General features: G+C 39.4%; 1 long non-coding RNA gene across 1 annotated transcript in view; it reads left to right on the top strand.

Moving 5' to 3' along the window:
• LOC108521717 (uncharacterized) overlaps positions 1 to 10,695 on the top strand; it is a 57,905-nt gene extending 47,210 nt beyond the window's left edge. Inside the window, exon 4 of the long non-coding RNA XR_001883254.1 lies at positions 10,590 to 10,695. This is a non-coding gene — a long non-coding RNA (uncharacterized LOC108521717). The remainder of the gene's footprint in view (positions 1 to 10,589) is intronic.
• Positions 10,696 to 22,968: the final 12,273 nt, after the last annotated feature.

Below are 22,968 nucleotides of genomic sequence, written 5' to 3'. Positions count from 1 at the left end.
GGGTTTTTAAAAATTATACTGCTCTTTTTATTTTAAAAATAGCTAAGTTTTATTGAATAGGTATTAGCAGTTGCTAATTTTGGCTGGTTGATGCTGTATTATTTTCTTTTCTTCACTGTTCTATATTTTTCAAGCTTTTCACAGTTAAAAGAAGTAGCACACAGTTGGAGTTCAAATAGAAATTCAATTTTTTCTTTAATATTAAAATTTTGAAAGATGTAATAGGTAGACAGTTTATCCTAAGCAAATTAATATAGGAGCAGAAAACTAAATATCACATGTTCTCACTTATAGGTGGGAGTTAAACATGGGGCATTCATGGACATAGAGATGGCAGCAATACAAACTGGGAATTACTAGAGAGGGGAGAGAGGGAATGGGGAAAGGGTTGAAAACTAACTGCTGGGTACTGTATTAGTCTGTTCTGACACTGCTATGAAGAAATACCCAAGACTGGGTAATTTACACAGGAAAGAGTTTAATTGACTCACAGTTCTGAATGGCTGGGGAAGCCTTAGGAAACTTACAATCGTGGTGGAAGGTACCTCTTCACAGGGCGGCAGGAGAGAGAATAAGTGCAAGCAGGGGAAATGCCAGGCACCTATAAAACCATCAGATGTTGTGAGACTCACTAATTATCATGAGAAAAGCATGGGGAAACCACCCCATGATTCAGTTAACTCTAACTGGTCCTGCCCTTGACACATGGAGATTATGGTGACTACAATTCAAGGTGAGATTTGGGTGGGGACGAAGAACCAAACCATATCAGGTACTAGGCTTAGTATCTGGGGTGACAGAATCATTTGTACCCTGAGCCTCAGCATCACACAATATACCCAGGTAAAAAACCTGCACATATATTCCCTGAGTCTAAAAAAAAACAAAAAAAAAAAGGGGGGGGGGTGGGGCAGGCAGTTAGGTTTGTAGAGAGAGAGAGAGAGAGAGAGAGAATATTGTGTTTTTTTAACTTGGTATGTTTTTCATGTAATCCTGTAAACAAGCTCTTGCCAAAATCTCCTTGCCATGCTATGCTACTTCACGCCATTTTATAGCATTTATGTGTTAGAATGCAGTTTGTCCTTAATCTTCCCTGTGCCAGAGTATTTCCCCTAACTAAGAAAATGCCCAGTGTGTTTCTCATTAACCTCAAAATTCCTACCAGGGTTCAGCCTTACAACCCTGAAATGCCTCCTATCATTTCAGCAAACAATGAGACTGCTCCCTGAACATTAAAAGCTGGTAAAAGTAAACTATTGAAATCAGTATTCCTATGAGAAGAAAGTCCTGGGAGGAGGTGAAGATGGATTTCAGAAATCCTATTCATACCAAGAGGAAAAAATGATTAAATAATTGTGCGTGAGGCAGTTGGTGACAGCCTTGTCTCTTTTGGTTTTGCAAAAACGATAACAGAAAGATTTGCAACATCTTGCATGATTCTGAAGTGGTTAAAATTTTATAATAGAAACTTAAAGGCAAGAAACAGAATTGCAGAAAGAGCATTGCTTGCTGAGCACTGACATCATTGAGTGGGAATGAATGAGTATTTTCTTACACAATGGAATGCATTCTATCTCTCCTCTGAGAGGGAATTTGGCTTGGTATGCAAATTAAAATATTGTTTTGAAAAATCTGTTGCATCGAATTACAGAAAGAATTTTTTTGCTAATCCACTTCTTTGGTCCATTGTTGGCAAAGCAATTGACAGCAGTCTCGTCTAGCCAGTTTGTCTGGGGCTCCACTCTTGGATTCTGTGATGGAGCCCAATCAAGGAGAACTGTCCTTTGGCAAAGAAGCAAAAGAGCCCTAAAATCTTGGGGTCTCTGCTTAAATGTTTTTTTCAGGCATAAAAGAATGAAGGGTAATTTGTTTGAAATACTTGTAAACCCTTAAAGGCATTTAGAATTTGAGTGTTTGTTATTTTGTTCTCCCTTTGTTGGGAAGTTGGCAGGTGAGCGACTGCGTAGCTGGCTTGTGTTGGTAGGTGGCCTTCCTCTTCTCCTTTCAAACTTACCTGAAGGGGCCTATCCCCAAATAAAGTCTTTCAGTCTGAAGTTCTACAGCCAGGAAATAATCTGAAACTATTCAGAAATGCCATACATTTCACAGCTCTGCTCCCCAGTGTCCTTGCCTGGGGTTGGCCCTGAGTTCGCTGATGGGGATTCAGAGAACAACTGATGCTAACATTCATGCCCGTGGCTCATGCCTCACTACGGGGCAGTGGCTTTGTGAAGAGTTGTCCTGAACAACATAATCAGCATCACCTGGGAGCTTGTTAGAAATGCAGATTCTCAGAGTCCACCCTAGACCTACTGGGGGTGGGGCCCAGGAATCTGTGATTTAACAGGTTCACCAGGTGTTGGGGTCTACACTCAAGTTTGAGAACCACTGCTCCAGGATCATCTGTCTGTTTGGGTGTAGAGAATCCCAATTCTGATCTCCTTTAGTCTTCCTCCTCCTGTTGTAATAATTGCTCCTTGTTGAAATAATGTTAGAATTATTGATGAAGGAGGTGGAAGGAGAAAACTGGCATTCATCAAACAGCTAGTATAAGCCAAGTGTTTTACATATGCAATTTCAGTTAGTGTTTCAAGCAATTATGAGAATAGGTCATTTGGCCCAATTTACAGATGAACAAACTGAATCTTTAATTACTTATTGTAGCAAATTTGGTTGTTTGGGTGTTCAGTGGTGATTTCTTTTTTTTTCTTCTTTTGTTAACAGAGGAATCCAGATTTACTGCAGGTATCACATAGTTCTGTGATCAGGAAAGAGGGCCCAGCCCCAGGGTATGGAATATGATTGGGTTTAAGTCAAACATGGTATTCCTTCTCTTTTCCAGTGATTGATTTGAACGTGGCCATGTGACCTGGTTCTGGCCAACTAAATGTAAGGGGAAATTTGTGGATGCTGTTGGGAAAATGTATTCTCTCTGATGAAGTAAAGACTTGCATAAATAAAAATCCTCATTCCTTCTTACATTGGACTGCTGTCTTGTGAAGATGCAGTATTTGTTTGGAACCGCAGCAGCCACCTTTCAACCACGAAGAAAAAGTCAAGGGAGAGTGGTTGAGATTGCCCTGCCTGGCACTGTTCTGTTTCTCGATTTTTGGTTATGTGAGTTAATAAATCTCTGTTGTTTAAGCCATATTTTGTTAGGCGTCCCATTATTTTCTACTAAAAGCGTGCATTCTGAGGGTACACATGTTTACCAGGCACCATAATAAAGATTAGAATCCAAGTTTGACTGATGGTAAACATCATCCGAGTTTGTTCTCTCTCATACCTATCTGCCTGCCCGCCTTTTCTTCCAATAAAATACATTTTGCAGGGATATATGGATAATCTCTGTATCTTCCTCTTAATTTTGCTGTGAACCTAGAACTACTTAAAATAAGTCTTTAAAAAATTATAGTTACTTTTCAGTGACCCCCCTCCACCACTAGATAATTAAATAAATAAATAAACTTTGTCTACAATCACCCTACAGAATTTAAACTCCTAGAAAACGACTAGCAATGATATGAAAGTTTTGAAAACATTGTATTAAGTGTAGTTTATTCTAGGCCAGATTGTCCCAAGGAATGTTTTATCAGTGCTTTTTAGGTAGCCTGATATATTTCAGGTGCACATATGATAAGTATATTGTTCTGGTAAAAGTCCAAATATTACATAAAACCAGAGCTTTCCATGACTCACTCAATTTCACTTTTCTCTCCAGAAATAATCATCCATCTCCTGTTAATAACATGTTTTACTAGTTATTTTCTGTGCATTTATATATTTATATGCTCAGATCAAGATAATTCTTTTAAAATAGCATTTTGCATATATTGCTCTATGATTTTTTAACTTCACAACATGTCTTGCACGTTTTTTCACATGTATTAAGTGTACTTTTATATTATTTTCTTTTTTTCTATATAAATTATTTTCCTTTCTTTTCTTTTCTATATAATTATTTTCTTATTATATTCAGCCTAGTGCTCTATCATAGCTGCATACCAAAGTTTTATTTAATTATCCCTTTGGCTAAAGCAATACTTGGCACATAATAGGCACTTGATAAACATTTGTTAAATGAATTTGTCTTTGAAATTACTTAGGGTGTTTGCAGTTTTTCCTTGTTTTAAACAATATTTCCATGTAAATTTTAGAGTCCATTTGCCAATTTGCTCAAAATAAATCCTATTTGGACTTTCACTGGACTTTTATTGGCAAGGATTGACATTTTATAATATTAAGCTTTTCCATGCTTTTTTTGCATGTGTATTTCTTCAGGATAGATATTTTGGAGAGAAATTGCTGACTCAAATGGTATATGAATTATAAAGATTTAATAGTTATTACCGAAATTATTTTTAATAAGTCTTCTCCCATTTATTGTACTATCAATAGTATATGATGGTAGCAATAATGGTGATGACGACAGAGATGATGGTAATGATACTATATTGCAAAAGAACCCAGTGCTTTTCTATAATAATTTATCTCTGCTTATCCTCAGATATCTGATGACCTTCAGATTTTATTACTGTTCATTTTGAGTGTGGAGAAAAGTTCTGATTCTTTAGCTAAACCCATGTTAGGAAAATTTGCCTTGCCTGAGAGCATGCATTTTATGATCACCACCAACATATTGGACTAGTCCCAGTCAAATGTTGAGTAGTGCCTTGAACCACTATCGTAAAATGCCCTAGGATGGCAAAGGAAGACTTCTAGAAGGGATGACAAGTAGTGAAAATAAAATAAATAGTTGACTATTGGTTCATGTTTATGTAACTGTCTTGCTGAGTACTAGGTATCCCAGCTGAGCACCTTGAAGTCCCTATTTCCTAATAAATCTCCAGATCTCTGTGAATGGATGGATCCCTGTACCTTAATGGAAGCACTTACCTGGCTGCCTTCACTTAGAATTTATTTTTACATTTTAAGCAGGCTATGTAAAGTTTGCAACTCCTAATCTTCATCATACCATGACTAGTCCATCTTGTTAAACTAGCAAAAGTATGAACAATTTGAAGAGTTCTTCTTTTGCCATCATTTACATGCCTATGAGTTTTAGTTGTTTGTGTTTCTTTGACAAAGTATTTGCATGCCTGAGGATTAATGCCACTGACCCAATTAACAATAAACCTGATCAATTGAAATAACTCATGTGTATATCACACCACATTAAGCACTGATATTTCCTGTTTTAAATATAAAGTTTCATTTCTAAATGATAAATTAAATCCTAAGAAAATGGTTGGGGGATTTATGAATATTCTGAATTCTTAGAGTTCAATGATTCAAGTACATTTTGAAGAAAATATAGGTCTGGAACTCCTTGCATAGAGATAACATTTTTGTCATCTTAAATATTTATTTAAAGATTTAAGACTTTCAAAATATGTCCCTATGGGATATCAGATATAATACTGTCACTGTAATCTTACCATCTCTTGTAATGCTATTGCCCAAAGGTCACTCTGAGGCAAAATCTGTTTTCCTTTATGTTTGCCTGAGGAGCAACGTTGCACCCAGCAGAACTACTGGGAAAAGAAGCCCTTTCCCCCGACCTGATTATTGAAGCAGGCTCTGGCCCATCCCAGAGAGGAACTCCCTGACCTACATTCCTCCTTCCCTGGCTATCCTACTGAAGCAGGAGCTGAAGTGTCGGTGAGGCTCCTGCATGTGGCCCACTGCTCTGGTCTTAGATGATTCTGAAAGATCTGCTACCTGTCCTGCAGGAGCTGCTGGTCAATGAAAATCGTCCAGATTGATGATGGGAACACATTGGGGGAGATGAATTGATTTTGAGTGAATATACAAAAACTGGAATGCCTGTCCAGATGTTTATTTTGAAACCCAAAAGCTATCCTGTGTCCACTGCTGGAACCCTCACTTGCACGTTTGAACCTGAAGCTGTTGAATATCAAAGCCTGAATTGCAAATCCACACATGGAGAGAGGCGATTTCTAGAAACAGAGAACATAACCATAGAGAAAAGAATACTTGGTCCTCACAACTCAAAATGTGACCCATGGAACAGCATTGCCCCATTACCTGTGAGCTTGTTAGAAATGCAGAACCTTGGGCTCCGCTCCAGACCTACTGAATCAGGATCTTAATTTTAACAAGATTCCTTGGTGATTTGTATGCACATTAAAGTGTGAGAAGTGCTATTTTAGGCAGTGTTAAGACTAGGAGATGTTCCTTTTCTCACTTACAGTCACCTATATTCAGTTTGGAGTACTTCAAAGGACTCTCACAGGAAAATGTCTGCACAGACTTGTGTAGAGAACTTGAGATCAGAGGTGGCAATAATGAAACAGTCCAGCAGTTAATGGTAGAGCTCTCACCAGCCATACAATCGATAAGCTCTGCATGGTTAGAGTGGGAATCCCCAGTGAATTAAAGGCTGACCCTAAACAATTATAGGCTGACACTGAGAGATTATAGCAGTGACACATCAGCAGGTTTTGGGTGAATCAACATGAGATAACACTGGCTAGAGACAGATAAAAGGAAAAGATCACTCATCAAGTATGGGATTGTGCCCTGTTTATAGCAAGCCCTGTCTTGTCTGTAGCTGTCCATTAAATACTATGAATAAGAAAAGTAGTATGATTTTAAAAATATTGATCTTGGGTGGCTTTCAGGACCTGGCTTTTAACTCTTGTATCATGGATTGAATTTGGAGCTGACTCATTCTCAATTTTCTGAAATAACCATATTTGACCATGTACAGTTAAAAACTGAGGTATAATTATGCTGCAATAAATTGCACAAAACTTTGTTTCAGTTAAGTTTTGAGAACTGTATGTACTAACCATCCGAAACCAAATAACATTTCTACCACTCCAGAAGTGTCTCTTGGCCCCTTTCGGGTCACTTCAATTACTGTTTTAATTTCTATCATCATATATTATTTTGGTGGTTCTAGAACTTCATATAAATGGATTCATACATATGTACTCTTCTGTTTGACTTCTTTCACTCAGCATAATGTTTCTGAGAGAAACATCCATCTTTGGGGGTGTATGAGTAACTTATATTTTTTATTGCTGAATAGTATTCAATTGTATGAACATAGTTTTATCCACTTACACATCGGTGAGCATGTAGGTAATCTCCAGTTGTGAGCTATTATGCATGACTGTTTTGATCATTAGTAAATAAGTCTTTTCATGAACATGCATTTTCATTCAGCTACAGTAATTGCCTAGGAGTAGAATTTCTGGGCCTTAGGGCAGATGTATGTTTAACTATTAGAAATTGCCAAACAGTTCTTCAAATTGGTTGTACTATTTCATACTCTGACTAGAATTTTAACGTTTTAATTAGTGGGTTTTAAAATTATTTTTTTAGAGAAGGATCTCACTCTGTTGCCCTGGAACTGCAGCCTTGAACTCCTAGGCTCAAGAGTTCCTCCTGCCTCAGCCTCCCAAAGTGCTAGGATTATAGGCATGAGCCACTGTGCCCAGCCTACACTGTAAATAGAAATGCACAAGAGTTCTAGTTGCTTCCTATTCTCACCAATATTTGATGTTATCTGTTTTACATTTTGGTTTAATTTGCATTTATCTGGTAACTAAAGATATTAGCCACTATTTTGTGTACTTATTTGTCTTTCATACAATCTTCTTTTGTGAGATATCTCTTTGAGTAACTCTTTTGCCCATTTTTATTGGGTTGGCTTTCTGTTGTTGACTTGTGGGAGTATCACAGATAGGTTTCTCTCAACTTACCCATGCATTGAGTACCTCAGAGCCCAGAGTGCCTCAGATGTGCTTTCTGGAGTTTTCAGTTCTGTTTTTGGATGTGGCTGCCTTGCACTTAGGAAAGGCCTCATTCATCTCACAGGTATATCTTTTTTCTACCTATCCCAGCTTGATGTAGTTTGGATGTTGTCCCCACCCAAATCACATGTTGAATTGTAATCTCCAATGTTGGAGATAGGGCCTGGTGGGAGGTGATTGGATCATGGGGGCGGATTGCTCATGAATGATTTATCACCATCCTCTTGGTACTGTCCTCACAATAGTGAGTGACTTCTTGTGAGATCTGGTCGTTTACAAGTGTGTGGCATCTCTCTCATCACACTTTTGCTTCTACTCTGGCCATGTGATGTGCCTGCTCCCCCTTTGCCTTCTGCCATGATTGTAAACTTCCTGAGACCACCCCAGAAGCAGATGCCATTATGTTTCCTGTATAGCCTGCAGAACCATGAGCCAATTAAACCCCTTTTCTTACAAATTATTCAGTCTCAGGTATTTCTTTATAGCAATGCAAAAACAGTCCAATGCACAGCCTTTGGCACAATACTCTGAGCATTTGGTGACAACCTGTGGGAATGATTTGATGGGTCAGGGCAGACCCTGTGGCTGAGCACCTTAGCATTCTCATCTGTCACACCAGACCACATGTGACCATTAAACTTTCATTAAAATTTTGCCTAGTTTCTCCTTGTTCTCTACCAGGGTGGATTTCTTCTCCACCCATCATTTTATTCAGATTGAGAACAATTAGGGCCGTCTTCTCACCTATGAGAGGCTCACTGCTTTCTGGATCCATGTTCATTTATGTTTCTTTACCTCCTCCACTCTCTGGTGAATTTTATAAAATTTTGATTTTATAGCTTATCAGGCTTGTTTTGGTGGTTAGGGTGAGAATGATGCTTTCTTGTGACTTTCTACATTCTAGCCAGAAGTGGAAGTCCTGCACATTTTTACTCTTACATTACCAGTCCATTCCTTCTTGAAATGTGCCAGAAATGTTGTCTACTGAAGCCTGGAGAAAGACATTGCTTTAAAGATAACAAGCCAAGATGTTCATAATGACCCAGTGTAGAAACCCTGGAATTATCAGAAGAACCAACCACATTGTACATTTATGCTGATAATTTAATGTTTAAATTAGCAACCAGTAAACCATGATAGCTGTTGACCCTAAGCACATTACTAAACATCACTGTGACTTAGTTTCCTTGTTTATAAAACAAGAATCAAAAGGGTACTTACATCATGGGATTGCTGGATGATTAAATTAGTTAATATACATAAAGTGCTTAAAAGTATACTTGGTACATAGCAAATGCCTGATAAATGTAACGTTAGCTGTCATTATTAATATATTGCTACAAATGACTGTTGTTCCAGGAGGAGAAGTTTTTCTAAGAAGAATTTATTTCTTCTCAGTCAATCCCTCTTATGTCCTAATTAAACATTAAGTTAAAGCTTTCTTTGGGTTTTGATGAGAGTTAACAGATTTAAGCAACCAATACTGTGGTCTATTTCAGTTCCATGAACAAAAGGTTGGAAAATTTTGGCTTAAATATTGGTGCCTGTGGTAGTGTCAGAGGCATTCAAACCAGAGTGGCTCTATCTTGAATAGGTGCTGGGTAAAATAAGGCTGAGACCCACTGGGCTGCATTCTCAGGACCTTAGGCATTCTTAGTCACAGGACGAGTTAGGAGGTTGGCAGGACTGATGTCACTGGATACAGGTCACAAAGACTCTGCTGATAAAACAGGATACAGTAAAGAAGCCAGCCAAAACCCACCAAAACCAAGATGGCAATGAAAGTGGCCTCTGGTTGTCCTCACTGCTCATTATATGTTAATTATATTGCATTAACATGCTACAAGACACTCCTACCACCACCATTACAGTTCACAAATGCCATAGCAATGCTTGGAAGTTACCTTATGTAGTCTAAAAAGGCGAGGAACTCTTAGTTCCAGGAATTCCCCAACCCTTTCCTGGAAACCGCATGAATAATCCACCCCTTATTTAGCATACAATCAAGAAATAACCATAAAATTAGCCAACCAGCAACCCTCAGGGCTGCTCTGCCTAAGAAGTAAGCATTCTTTTGTTTCTTTATTTCTCTAATAAACTTGCTTTCACTTTACTCTATGGATTCACCCCAATGCTTTCTTGCACAAGATCCGAGAACCTTCTCTTGGGGTCTAGATCTGGACGCCTTTCTGGTAACAGTAGAAGTTAATGTCATTCAGCAATATCTTTGGTTCCCCTGTCTTTGGGTGGGATCTTTTGTGCCTCCTGGTATGAAGCACGCTTATGTGATGCATTGGCCAATTAATTGTGACTGAAGATGTATCACTTCTGGGCAAGTCTTTAAGAACTGATTTGCAATGCAATAAGGTTCTGGGCAAGTCTTTAAGAACTGCTTTGCAATACATATGCTTTCTTCCTCATGTTATGTGACCAGTGAAGTTCCAAAAAGAGGAGCCTCTAAGTGAGGGTGATTTGGAGCAGAGTCACACCTGGCTCATGGTGGGCCCATAGAATAAGCCAAACATAAACCTTTGCTTTAGACTGCAGAAGAGTTTGGAGCTGTTGGTCACAGAAGCATCCCCAAGCCTCTCTTGATTGATAAAGTACCTTCACAGGATAGAGGCCAGACTGTTCGTTCTGCTCTGTCTGGGCAGGGTTGAGTCTGATGAATACACTAGTCAGGCGGAGAACTCCTGGAGACCAGAGTTTGAGTGGAGATGTAGCCAGATTCATGGGTACCAGAGTAAGTTCAAACCACATCTAAGTTAAGGTGCCAAAAATCCAAGTGTCCAAATCTGCCCAAAGTGTAGGTGTGGGACTGGAAGCAGAAGACAGAAAGTGGAGACCAAATGTTTGAAGCTGAGTAAAGGCAGGGATGGAGCAGGAACCGAGGAACAAACCTTGGAACTAGATAAGAAGTTCTCTATGACATTTCATTGAGTAGTAAAGGGAGAGCCAAAGGGCTGTGTTATTGGGACAGCTCTTTGTTTTATGGTGGGCCGCTTGACTGAAAGGTCAAGTCACAAGGTCAAGTTCACTGATTTGTTTTTCTAAAGACCACCAGAGCGGGCACAAAAGAACCAGCGAGTAGGCAAGGGTAGGAGCAAAACTGCAAATTTATTTTGGTCACCTAGCTTCAGGGAAGTAGGTGGGTAGGGAGAGGTCTGTCCGCCTCCGGCAAAGAAGGCCGACAGAGTCCACCGGTGGGGCTCTTGGGCGGAGTTCCTGACACAGTCCCGACATCCCGACAGGAGTGGGGCTGGGAAGTCCGCCCGTGGCGTCCGTCCGGAGCGGCTTTTCTAGGAGTGGGAGGGCAATAGGCGGGGCACGGGCGTGTCGGGGGTCGTTCCGCAGGTGCGACCAGGTAAATCTTAGTCTCTTCGGATTGACGTCACCTGGCGCATGCCCAGTTGGTCTGCACCTTCCCGGGTGCCAGCTGCATTTTCGCTCGCGCGGGAAAAGTTGGTGATGAAGAACCCGGAAGTGCACCATCTTGCCTCCGTTGGGGTGTTGAAGATTTGTGACAATTTTGATAAGTAAAAGCAAAAAGGGAAAGAGGAGAAAAAGCTATTAACTTAAAATCTGTTACAACTGTACTAGGAAATTAAATGAGAATAAATTAAAAGTCAAATCTAATTTCTGAGGGGAAGCCACAGATTGACATAGATACAAACATGTTTATGTGACCCTTAGGTAAATTGTTCAAACTCTGAGCCTCAGTGTTGTTATCTACAAATGGTAGAATCAAGGCACCCTCCTACAAGCGGCGGCTCATCAGCCCACTTGGAAAATGCAGGCATCTTCTCAAAATTTTCTTTCTCTTTTTCTTTCTTTCTTTCTTCTCTCTTTCTTTCTTTCTTTTTTTCCTTCCTTCCTTCTTTCCTTCCCTCCCTTCCCTCCTTCCTTGATTTCCTTCTTTCTCTTTTTTCCTTCCTTCCTTGCTTCCTTTCTTTCTCTCTCTCTCCTTCCTTCCTTCCTTCTTTCCTTCCTTCCCTCTCTCCCTCCCTCCCTTCTCCCTTCTTTCTCCCTTCCTTCCTCCCTCCCTCCCTCTCCTCCTCCTTCTTCTTTTCTTTCTCTTTCTTTCCTCTTTCGTCCTCTTCCTTTCTTCCTCCCTTCTTTCATTCCCTTCCTCTCTTTCTCTTTCTTTATTTTTTCATTCTTTCCTTCCCTCCTTTTCTTCCTTCCTTCCTTCCTCATTCCTCCCTTCTTTCCTTTCTTCCCTTTCTTTCTCTCTTTTCTCTCTCTCTCCCCCTCCTTCCTTCCTTCATTCCTTCCCTCCCTCCTTCCTCCCTTCTTGCCTTCCCTCCCTTTCTTTCTCTTTCTTTCTTCTTTTCTTCCTTCCTTTCCTCCTTCCTCCCTTCTTTCCTTTCCTTCCCTCTCTTCCTCTCTGTCTCCCTCTTTCTTTCTCTGTTTCTTCCTTTTTTCTTTCTCTTCCTTCCCTCCTTCCTTTCCTTCTTCCTTCCTTCTTTCCTCCTTCCTCCCTCCTTCTTCTTTTTTCTTTCTTTCTTTCTTTCTTTCTTTTCTTTTCTTTTCTTTTTTCTTTCTCTCTTCTTTTTTTTTTTTTGAGATAGGATCCGTTGCCCAGGCTGGAGTGCAGTGGCATGATCATGGTTTACTGCAGCCTTGAATTCCTGGGCTCAAGTGATCCTCCCACCTCAGCCTCCTAAGTAGCTGGGACTATAGAGGTGCATGCCACCATACCCAGCTAATTTTTTAAAATAAATTTTGTAAAGACAGGGGTCTTACTATGTTACCCAGGTTGGTCTCAAACTCCTGGGCTCAAGTAATCCTTCTGCCTCAGCCTCCCAAAGTGCTGGGATTACAGGTGTGAGTCACCGCACCCAGCTCAAAGATTTTCTTAAATGAATGTAAGGTTGAGGATGCATGATTATAATGGCTAATTTAGATCTAAAAAATGCTTTGCAGTTTACCGACTTCACTTATGTCCATTCTCATATAATTCTCCTGATAATCCCTTGAGGAAGGAGTCCTCATAACTAGAATCTTAGCTAACAACAGATCAATGAATGTTGATTGCTTTCTGTATGCCAGTTTATTCTTGAATCTGAATAGGATACAGAGTTGACTAAAATAGGGATCTCATGTGATTTTTGTTTTATTTTTGTTATTTTCCCACAATGAATTTATCACTAGAAAAGATTATCTTGGCCAGGTGTGGTGGCTCACACCTGTAATCCCAGCACTTTGAGAGGCCAAGGTGGGTGGGTCACCTGAGGGCAGGAGTTCAAGACTGGCCTGGCCAACATGACGAAACCCCGTCTCTACTAAAACAAAAATTATCTGAGCATGGTGGCGGGTTCCTGTAATACCAGCTACTCGGGAGGCTGAGGTGGGAGAATCGCTTGAACCTGGGAGGTGGAGGTTGCAGTAAACTGAGATCGTGCCACTGCACTCCCAGCCTGGGTGACAGAATGAGACTCTGTCTCAAAAAAAAAAAAAAGAAAGAAAAAAGATTACCTTGGCCAGCCGCAATGGCTCACACCAGTAATCCCAGCACTTTGGGAGGCCAAGGCTGGGGGATCATCTGAGGTCAGGAGTTTGAGACCAGCCTGGCCAACATGGTGAAACCCTGTCTCTACTAAAATACAAAATTAGCTGGGGATGGTGGCAGGTGCCTGTAATCCCAGGTACTCAGGAGGCTGAGGCAGAAGAATTGCTTGAACCCAGGAGGCGGAGGTTGCAGTGAGCCGAGATGGCGCCATTGCACTCCAGCCTGGGCGACCAGAGTGAAATTCTGTCTCAAAAAAAAAAAAAAAAAAAAAAAAAAAAAAAAAAAAAAAAAAAAAGTAATCTTTTCCCCACCCAAAAAAAAAAANGACAGAAATAAATCATTTTTAGAGAGAATTCCCAGGACCTGGTCCCTTTTAAGAAAGCTCTCCTGGTCCTTGTGCAAATACATAGTTCTTTAAAGTACTAGCCCACATACTTTATGGGTTTATGTCTGTATGCCTCTGTTTATTTTTGGAATAAAAATCCTTGCTTATAAAAAAGGTAGTTAAGCATGGTACAACATAGCTGTGATCCCTTTGGCCTGACTTAAGAGTTTGTACTTAAGGAATATAAACTAAAGTCAGAGATAATTCAATTAGCATTTTGAACACACAAAGGCATGCTTGCTTCCTAGTTTTCAAGGCACAAAGCAGTCCCATTAAATTATAACAGTAATTACACCACTTGCACACATCCTTCAAAATTTCATGAAGTGCAATGCTAAGCTCTGCTTTGAGATATTTGTCTGTCTCTGGAGAATCAACTGAAATAGGAATCTGCAAGTCAAATAACTTAACTGCTTGTCCAACTTCACACAACAAAAATTGCCACTTTCCCTTCTAGGACACATATCCAGTATTCCCTGTTTTCTTCCCACTCCTACTAATCCATCACTAAACTTTGTGGATGTTAACTCTGAAATGACTCTCGAATCTGTCCACTTCTTCCCATTTTCCTTGCCACTGCCCTGGTGTAGGGTGCCACCTTCCCTTGCCCGTACTCATGGCAGTGGTCTTCTACCTGTTCTCCCTGCCTTGACATTGACTCACCCCATCTCTCCTCCCCTCTGCACAGAGCTATCCTTTCAATAAAATGATATCTCAACAATAATACCCTGAGTCTCAGCTTCATCACCTTAATCACTTCCCAGGTCACCCCTGATTCATCTCCTTTACTCTACACTACTGAAGCCCCTATAATTACTCTGCTGTAGTAAGTACCACATTTTATTGTGCTTCCTCGCATAGTGGTCTGTTTCAGTAGATCATAAGTTCTGAGAAGGTCGGGACCATGCTTGTCTTGTTTACCCCAGAATTCTTGGATTTAAGCCTAGGATATACTCTCAAATTACGAAGGAATTTATCACAACTCTTCAATATCAGAGCAAGTCCTGAGCCAAGGCACATACCAGTGCTCTCTAACATATTAAAATACTATTTTTTTCTTGTGTTGGAGCCTTTATGGCTCTAAAGGAAAATTCCCTAAGGCAGTGTGTCTCTACGGGCTTTATTTTACTAGTGAGAATAGTGAAATCATATAAATTTCTCCTTGAACTAAAGGTACCAACTTAAATTCCTTCTCTCAACTTTGACTAAAATGCTTGTAATTAGGTTTCAAAATATTTTTATTTTATGCATCCTTTATGATATATGAAAATGACATGACATATAATGATGGTGATATAATAACAAACTGTGACATAAAAATCTACACATGTGTGGGATGGGGTGTGGCCTAAGTTCCTTTAAGTATTAATAGGTTAGTTGACTTTTTTGTATTTTTCTTGTTTCTTTCTCTAATGCCTTATTTACAGACTTTTACCCATAATTGAAGACTCTAGTTCAGTTTAGGCTAGATAAGTGAGATACAGGAAGAAAAATTACATGTGTCTTTCTGTGTGATTTGTATGTATATATGTGTGATGATTGATTAATGACTATTATTAGCCATACAAATAAAACACATGGGAGTTCATGGAACAGAAGTTTATTCACAGGTCTATTGTGAAATAAAAGGTCATTGTCAGTTCAAATGAAATCTCATCTTTATTGTATATGTGCTGTCAAAGTGAGCACTCATCTTTATTGTAAATGTTATAAGTGAGTAGTGTTGAATCGAATTGGTTCCTGTTATGAAAATAGTAGAAATAAATATAATTCTTGTAAAAGTCAAAACATTCATTTTAATTATGGCCAATGATAGATTTGGCATAAAACCCCATATAAGAAATATAAACCTAAATATGTATGTACAGAAATAATTGTAGGTGAAATGAAAGTGTAGGGTTTGTTTCAAAATAATTGTGGTATAGGGAAGGAAGGGAAGAGTGGACAGGGCCATGGAGGAAATAGGAAGGGCCCTGAGATGATAGTTGTTGAAACTGAGTGATAAGTATATGGTGAGTTATTATGTATCATCATGACTTCTGTATATGTTTGAAAATTTCCATAATATAAAGTTTTTATAAGAAAATAAAGAAAACCCATATGTAGAAGTAGGAACACCCTGAAGCTGATGAAGCTTAAGCTTGAAGATCCACTACTGGATGAGTTCCTTCCAGAATGCTGAGAGGAGCCCTGGGGATGTCTTCATATTTTTTTTCTGTAAAACTTGAAAAAGTGAGATAATTTAACCACAGTTGGCTAAGACTGTTGTCCCTTCCCTTTTCAAAAGCCCCTCCATCACACTTCCCTTCAAAATGAGAGATGTTTGGGCAGCTGTAGACTTTTGGGGGATCTAACTAAGGGAAAGTTAAGTTGGAGATATAAGATAACTTTCAATTATCTTTACTCATAGATGAAAGATACAGATTTAAAATTCCCAGCAGGAACATGCACTTTGATACCCGCACAATTCATTGGTGGAATATGCTTATTGATTACCAGTCCCTTCTGTGTATGTTATGACTAGTTGCTCTGGTGTAGGAAAGGCTTCCAAGAATACTGTCCACTGTGCTGAGCCACCCTGTGTTGTGACTCAAAGCACAAGACCAGAGATTGTACTGTGACATGGGTGTGCTCCATGTTACTTGTCAACAAAGTATGTAAGTAGTGGAAGAAAAGCACGATTTGAAATGTGTGTAGCCAGAAGCCTGTCTATAGACAATCTTTCTAATCATCAGATGTGTAAAATTGTATGCATTGGATTTGGTTCTCACTGATACCAACTTAAACTCAAAGTCATCTTCAGTCAGAAATATAGTTGATGATGCTGCAGTTATAAATGCATCATATTTATTTGCATTTTATATAAATCAAGAGAAATATAATTTATCAAAATGTTTTGTTTACAGGGCATAGATGTATACTACCAGAAATATAAACTTAAGTTTATACGTATAGCTGCTTGAATATCCATTCATTGTGTCTTAGCCTATCTAGTGCATTATTTTGCCCTGAGGCAGTGTAGGATTCCAAATAAAAAGATACATAAAAGAGGAAGCAGAGCAAGATGGCTAAATAGAAGCCTCCACTGATTGTCCTCCCTGGAGGAACACAAAATTGAACAACTATCCACACAAAAAAATGCACCTTCATAAGAACCAAAAATCAAGTGAGTGATCACAGTGCCTAGTTTTAACTTCAAATCACTGAAAGAGGCACTGGAAAGGGTAGGAGAGATAGTCTTGAATTGCTAGCACCACTCCTCCTGCATCCCTCAGCAGCAACTGCGTGGTATGGAAAGAGAATCTGTGCACTTGGGGGAGGAAGAACAGTGATCATGGGACTTTGCACTGGAATTCTGTGCTGCCCTACCACAGTGGCTCATGGATTGAGCATTTAGACCAGCCCTAGCCAGAGGGGAACTACCCATCCCAGCAGTTGGGACCTTAGTTGTGGCAAGCCTCACCATTGAAGGCTAAAGTGCTCTGGGGTTTTAAATAAACTTGAAAGGCAGTCTAGGTCACAGGAAGTCAATTCCTGGGCAAGTCCTGGTGGTGTGCTGGGCTCAGAGCCAGTGGCCTTGGAGGGGGACACATGGCTTAGTGAGACACCAGTTGGGGTGGCCAAGGGAGTGCTTGCACCACCTCATCCCCAAACCCAGGCAGTGCAGCTTGCAAATCTGGAAGACATTCCTTCCTTCTACTTGAAGAGAGGAGAGGGAAGAGTACAGAGGACTTTATCTTGCAAGTTGGATACCAGCTCAGCCACAGTAGGATAGGGCACCAGGCAGAGTCCTGAAGCCCTCATTCCAGGACCTAACTTCAAGACAACACTTCTAGATACACCCTGTGCCTTGAAGAGAAGGACCCAGTCCAGGCAGAATTAATCACCTGCTGACTAAAGAGCCATTGGGCCTCAAATAATCATCAGCAGTACCCAGGCAGTACTTGTCGTCAGCTTTGGGTGGGACTCAGAGAAGTACTGGCTTTAGATGTAACCAGGCACATTACCAGCTCAGTTGACTATGGAGAGGGACTCCTTCTTTTTGAGAAAAGGAGAGAGAATAATAAAGGAGACTTTGTTTTGCAGCCTAGGTACAAGCTTGGACACAGTGGGAGCTTTTGGAGTCACCAATTCCAGGCCTTGGCTTTTGGATGGCATTTCTAGATCTGTCTTGGGCCAGAGGTGAGCCCACTGCCTTGAAGGAAGAGTCCCAGGCCTAGCAGCATTCACCACAAACTGACTGAAGGGCTCTTGGACCTTGAATGAACATTGGCAGTAGTCAGCAATATTTGCCACAGGCCTGGGGCAGTGGCAGCCACAGGGAGAGATTGGGAAGAGTGGGAAAAGCAGTGCAAACCAAGCCCAAACTTAGTAGAAGAAAAGGAAATAATAAAGAGCAGAGCAGAGATAAGTGAAATTGAAATGAAGTGACAATGCAGAAGATCAACGGAATAAAAAGTTGGTTTTTTGTAAAGATAAACAAAATTGACAAACCTTTAGCCAGACTAAGAAAAAAATGGATAATACCCAAAGAAATACAATCAGAGATGAAAAAGGAGACATTACAATTTATCCCACAGAAATTTAAAGGATCATTTGAGGTTGCTATGAGCAAGTATATGTAAATAAATTGAAAAACCTAGGAGAACTGGATAAATTCCTAGACACATACAACCTAGCAACACTGAACCATGAAAAAATCTAAAACTTGAAAGGGCCAATAATGGGTAATGAGAACTCAGAGGGGGTGGAGCAAGATGGCAGAATCGTAGTCTACATGGTTTGTACCCCACCAGAAACATCAAATTTTAACAACTATCTGCACACAGAAAAGAACCATTGCAAGAACCAAAAAATCAAGTGGGCAATCACCGTACCTGGTTTTAAGTTCATGTCATTGAAAGAGGCATTGAAGAGGGTCAGAGAGACAGTCTTGGATCACCAGTGCCACCACTCTCCTGTCTTCTGCCAGTGGCTGTGCAGTGCAGAGAGTCTGTGCACTTGGGGGAGGGAGAGCACAGTGACTGGGGCACTTTACGTTGAACTCAGTGCTGCCTTGTCATAGCAGAGAGCAAAGCCATGTTGGGCTCAGTCATTGCCTGTGCATGGAGAGAGCATTTGGACTAGACCTAGCCAGAGGGGAATTTCCGATTCCATTGGTCTGAACTCAAGTTTCTCGGCAAGTCTTGCCAGATCAGACCAAAGGGCTCTGGGGTCCTAGGTAAACTTGATAGCAGTCTAGGGCACAAGGCTTACAATTCCTAGGCAACTCTTAGTGCTGGGCTGGGCTCAGAGCTGGAGGACTAGGGTGGCACATGACCTAGGGAGATACCAGCTGGGGTAGCTAAAGGATTGCTTATACCACTTTTCCTCAAACCCCAGGCAGTGAAGCTTGCAGCAATGAAAGTGTCCCCTTCCTTTTGCTTAAGGGGAGGAGAGTGAAGAGTAAAAAGAACTTTGTCTTACATCTTAGATACTGGTTCAACCACAGTAGGATAGGGCACTGGGCAGAGTCATGAGGACCCCATTCCAGGCCCTGGTGCACAGATAACATTTCTAGACACACTTGGGGCCAAAAGTGAACCAGCTGCCTTGAAGGGAAGGACAGAGTGCTGGCAGGATTTCTTACCTGTTGACTAAAGAGCCTTAAGCCATGAATAACCCAAAGCTACGATCAGGCCTTGGGCACTACTGTTGGCCTTGGGCACTGTAATGTGCTGACTGTAGGTGTGACCCAGCACGTTCCCAGCTGTGGTGGCTACAAGAAAAGACTCCAAGTAAAGGGGACTTTGTTTTGTACCTTAGGTACCAGCTTGGCCACCTTGCAGTAGAGCAACAAGCAGGCTCTTGGGGTCCCTGAGTCCAGGTCTTAGCTCTTGAACAGTATTACTGGAACTGCCCTGGGAAGTACGAAGAAACAAGATCCCATCATCTGTTGCCTATAAGAAACACACTTCACCTATAAAGATACACATAGACTGAAAATAAAGGGATAGAAAAAGATATTCCATGCCAGTGAAAACCAAAAAAGAGCAGGAGGAGCTATACTTATATTGGACAATATAGATTTCAAGAAAAAACTATAAAAAGAGACAAAGAAGGTCCTCATATAATGATAAAGGGGTCAATCTAGCAACAACATATAATGATTGTAAATATATGTGCACCGAACCCTGGAGCACCCAGATATATAAAGCAAATATTATTAGAACTAAAGACAGAGATAGAACCCAATGAAAGAGCCGGAAATGTCAACACCCCATTTTCAGCATTGGACATATCATCCAGACAGAAACTAAACAAAGAAATACCAGGCTTAATCTATACTATAGACCAAGTGGGCCTAACAGATATTTACAGAACTTTTCATCCAAAGGCTGCAGAATAAACATTCTTTTCCTTGGCACATGGATCATTCTCAAGGATAAACCATGGTAGGTCACAAAACAAGTCTTAAAACATTCAACTAAACTGAAGTAATATCAAGCATCTTCTCTGACCTCAATGGAATAAAACTGGAAATCAACAAAAAGAGGAATTTTGGAAACTATACAAACACATGGGAATTAAACAATGTGCTCCTGAATGAGTAGTGGGTCAATGAAGCAATTAAGAAGGAAATTGAAAAGATTTTTGAAACAAATGATAATGGAAAGACAACATGGCAAAACCTATGGTATACAACAAAACCAGTAGTAAGAGGGAAATTTATAGCTATAAATGCCTACATCAAAAAAGAAGAAAACTTCAAATAAATAACCTAGTAATGCATTTTAAAGAACTAAAAGGCAAACACAAAAGGAATAATAAAATCAGAACAGAAATAAATGAATTCAAAATGAAGAAAACAATATAACAGAACGACAAAATACAAAGTTGATTTTTGAAAGGATAAACAAAATTGACAGACTTTTAGCCAGACTAGGGAACAAAAAAGGGGAGAAAATCCAAATAAAATCTGAGATGAAAAAAGAGATACTGCAACTGATACCACAGAAATTCAAAAGATCATTAGTGGCTGCTATGAGCAACTATATGCCAATAAATTGGAAAATCTAGAGGAAATGGGTAAGTTCCTAGACACATACAAACTACCACAGTGGAACCATGATGAAATAAAAAACCTGAACAGATCAATAACAAGTAACTATATTGAAGCCATAACAAAATGTCTCCCAGTAAAGGAAAGTCCAAGACTCAATAGCTTCACTGCTAAATTCCACCAAACATTTAAAGAACTGATACCAACCCTACACAAAATATTTCAAAAAACAGGGGAGGAATATGTCCAAACTTATTATATCAGAGCAATATTACTCTGATACTAAAGTCAGACAAAGATCAATCAAAAGAGAAAACTACAGGCCAATGTCTCTGATGAATATTGATGCAAAATCCTCAACAAAATACTAGCAAATCAAATTCAACCATACCTTAAAAGATCATTCATCATGACTAGGTGGTATTTACCCCAGGGATGCAAGGATGGCTCAACATATTCAAATCAATCACTGTGATACATCATATCAACAGAATGAAGGACAACAACCATATGACCGTTTCAATTGATGCTGAAAAAAAATTTGATAAAATTCAATATCCCTTCATGACCCTCAAAAAACTAAATATAGAATGAACATACCTTAACATAACATAATAATAATAAAGCCCATAGCTAGTATCATACTTAATGGAGAAACACTAAAATTCTTTCATCTAAGATCTGGAACATGACAAGGATACCCAGTTCACTGCTATTATTCAACATAATACTGGAAGTTCTCGCTAGGGCAATCAGAGAAGAGAAAGAAATAAAGGGCATCAGAATTGGAAAGGAAAAAGTCAAATTATCATTGTTTGCTGATAATATGATCTTATATTTGGAAAACCTAAAGACTTGACCAAAATTATTAGAACTGATAAATTCAGTAAAGCTGCAGAATACAAGATCAACATACAAAATCAATAGCATTTCTAAATGCCAACAGTGAACAATCTGAAAAGAAATTAAAAAGTAATCCCATTTACAATAGTCACTAATAATGTAAAATACTTAGGAATTAACTTAACCAAAGAAGTGAAAGATATCTACAATGAAAACTATAAAATACTCATGAAATAAATTGAAGAGGACACAAAATAATTGAAAGATACTCCATGTTCATGGATTAGAAGAATCAATATTGTTAAAATGTCCATATTATCCAAAGCAATCTACAGATTCAATGCAATCTCTATCAAAATACCAATGACATTCTTCACAGAAATAGGAGAAACAATCCTAAAATTTATATGGAACCACAAAAGACCCAGAATAGCCAAAGCTATCCTGAGCAAAAATAACAAAACTGGAGGAATCACATTACCTGACTTCAAATTATACTACAGAGCTATAGTAACCAAAACAGCATGGTACTGGCATAAAAACAGACACACAGGCCAATTGAACAGATTAGAGAACACAGAAGCAAATACATCTACAGTGCACTCATTTTTGAAAAAGGTGCTAAGAATATGCCTTGGAGAAAGGACAGTCTCTTCAATAAATGGTGCTGGGAAAACTGGATATCCATATGCAAGAGAATGAAACTTGATTCCTATCTTTCATCATATACAAAAATCAAATCAAATTGGATTAAATATTTAAATCTAAGATTTCAAACTATGAAACTACTACAGGAAAATGTTGGGGATCATCCTGCATGTAGAATTCTTAAAAGAAAAAAGCAACTGAAAATAAAACGAAAACACTGGGGAAGCTCACCAGAACATTGGTCTGGCTAAAAATTTCTTGAATAATACACCACAAGCACAAGAAACCAAAGCAAAAATGGACAAATGAGATCACATCAAGTCGAAAAGCTACTGCACAGCAAAGGAAACAACTGATAAATTGAAGAGACAACCCACAAAATGGGAGAAAATATTTGCAAACTATCCATCTAACAAGGGATTAATAACCAGAATATATAAGGAGCTCACACAACTCTATAGGAAAAAATGTAATAATCCAATTAAAAATGGTCAAAATATTTAAAGAGCTATTTCTCAAAAGATAACATACAAATGGCAAAATGATCATCACAAAAATGCAAATCAAAACTATGATGAGATATTTTCTCATCCCATTTAAAATGGTTTTTATCCAGAAGTAAGGCAATAACAAATGCTGGTGAGAATGTGGAGAAAGGGGAACCCTCATACACTGTTGGTGAGAATGTAAATTAGTACAACCACTATGGAGAACAGTTTGTAGGTTCCTCAGAAAACTAAAAATAGAGCTACCA

This window comes from Rhinopithecus bieti, unplaced genomic scaffold (genome assembly GCF_001698545.2).
Source record: "Rhinopithecus bieti isolate Rb0 unplaced genomic scaffold, ASM169854v2 scaffold_62762, whole genome shotgun sequence".
Taxonomy (NCBI): domain Eukaryota; kingdom Metazoa; phylum Chordata; class Mammalia; order Primates; family Cercopithecidae; genus Rhinopithecus; species Rhinopithecus bieti.
The sequence above is the reverse complement of the archived record's forward strand: the minus strand, read 5'-3'. Positions and strand labels throughout refer to the sequence as shown.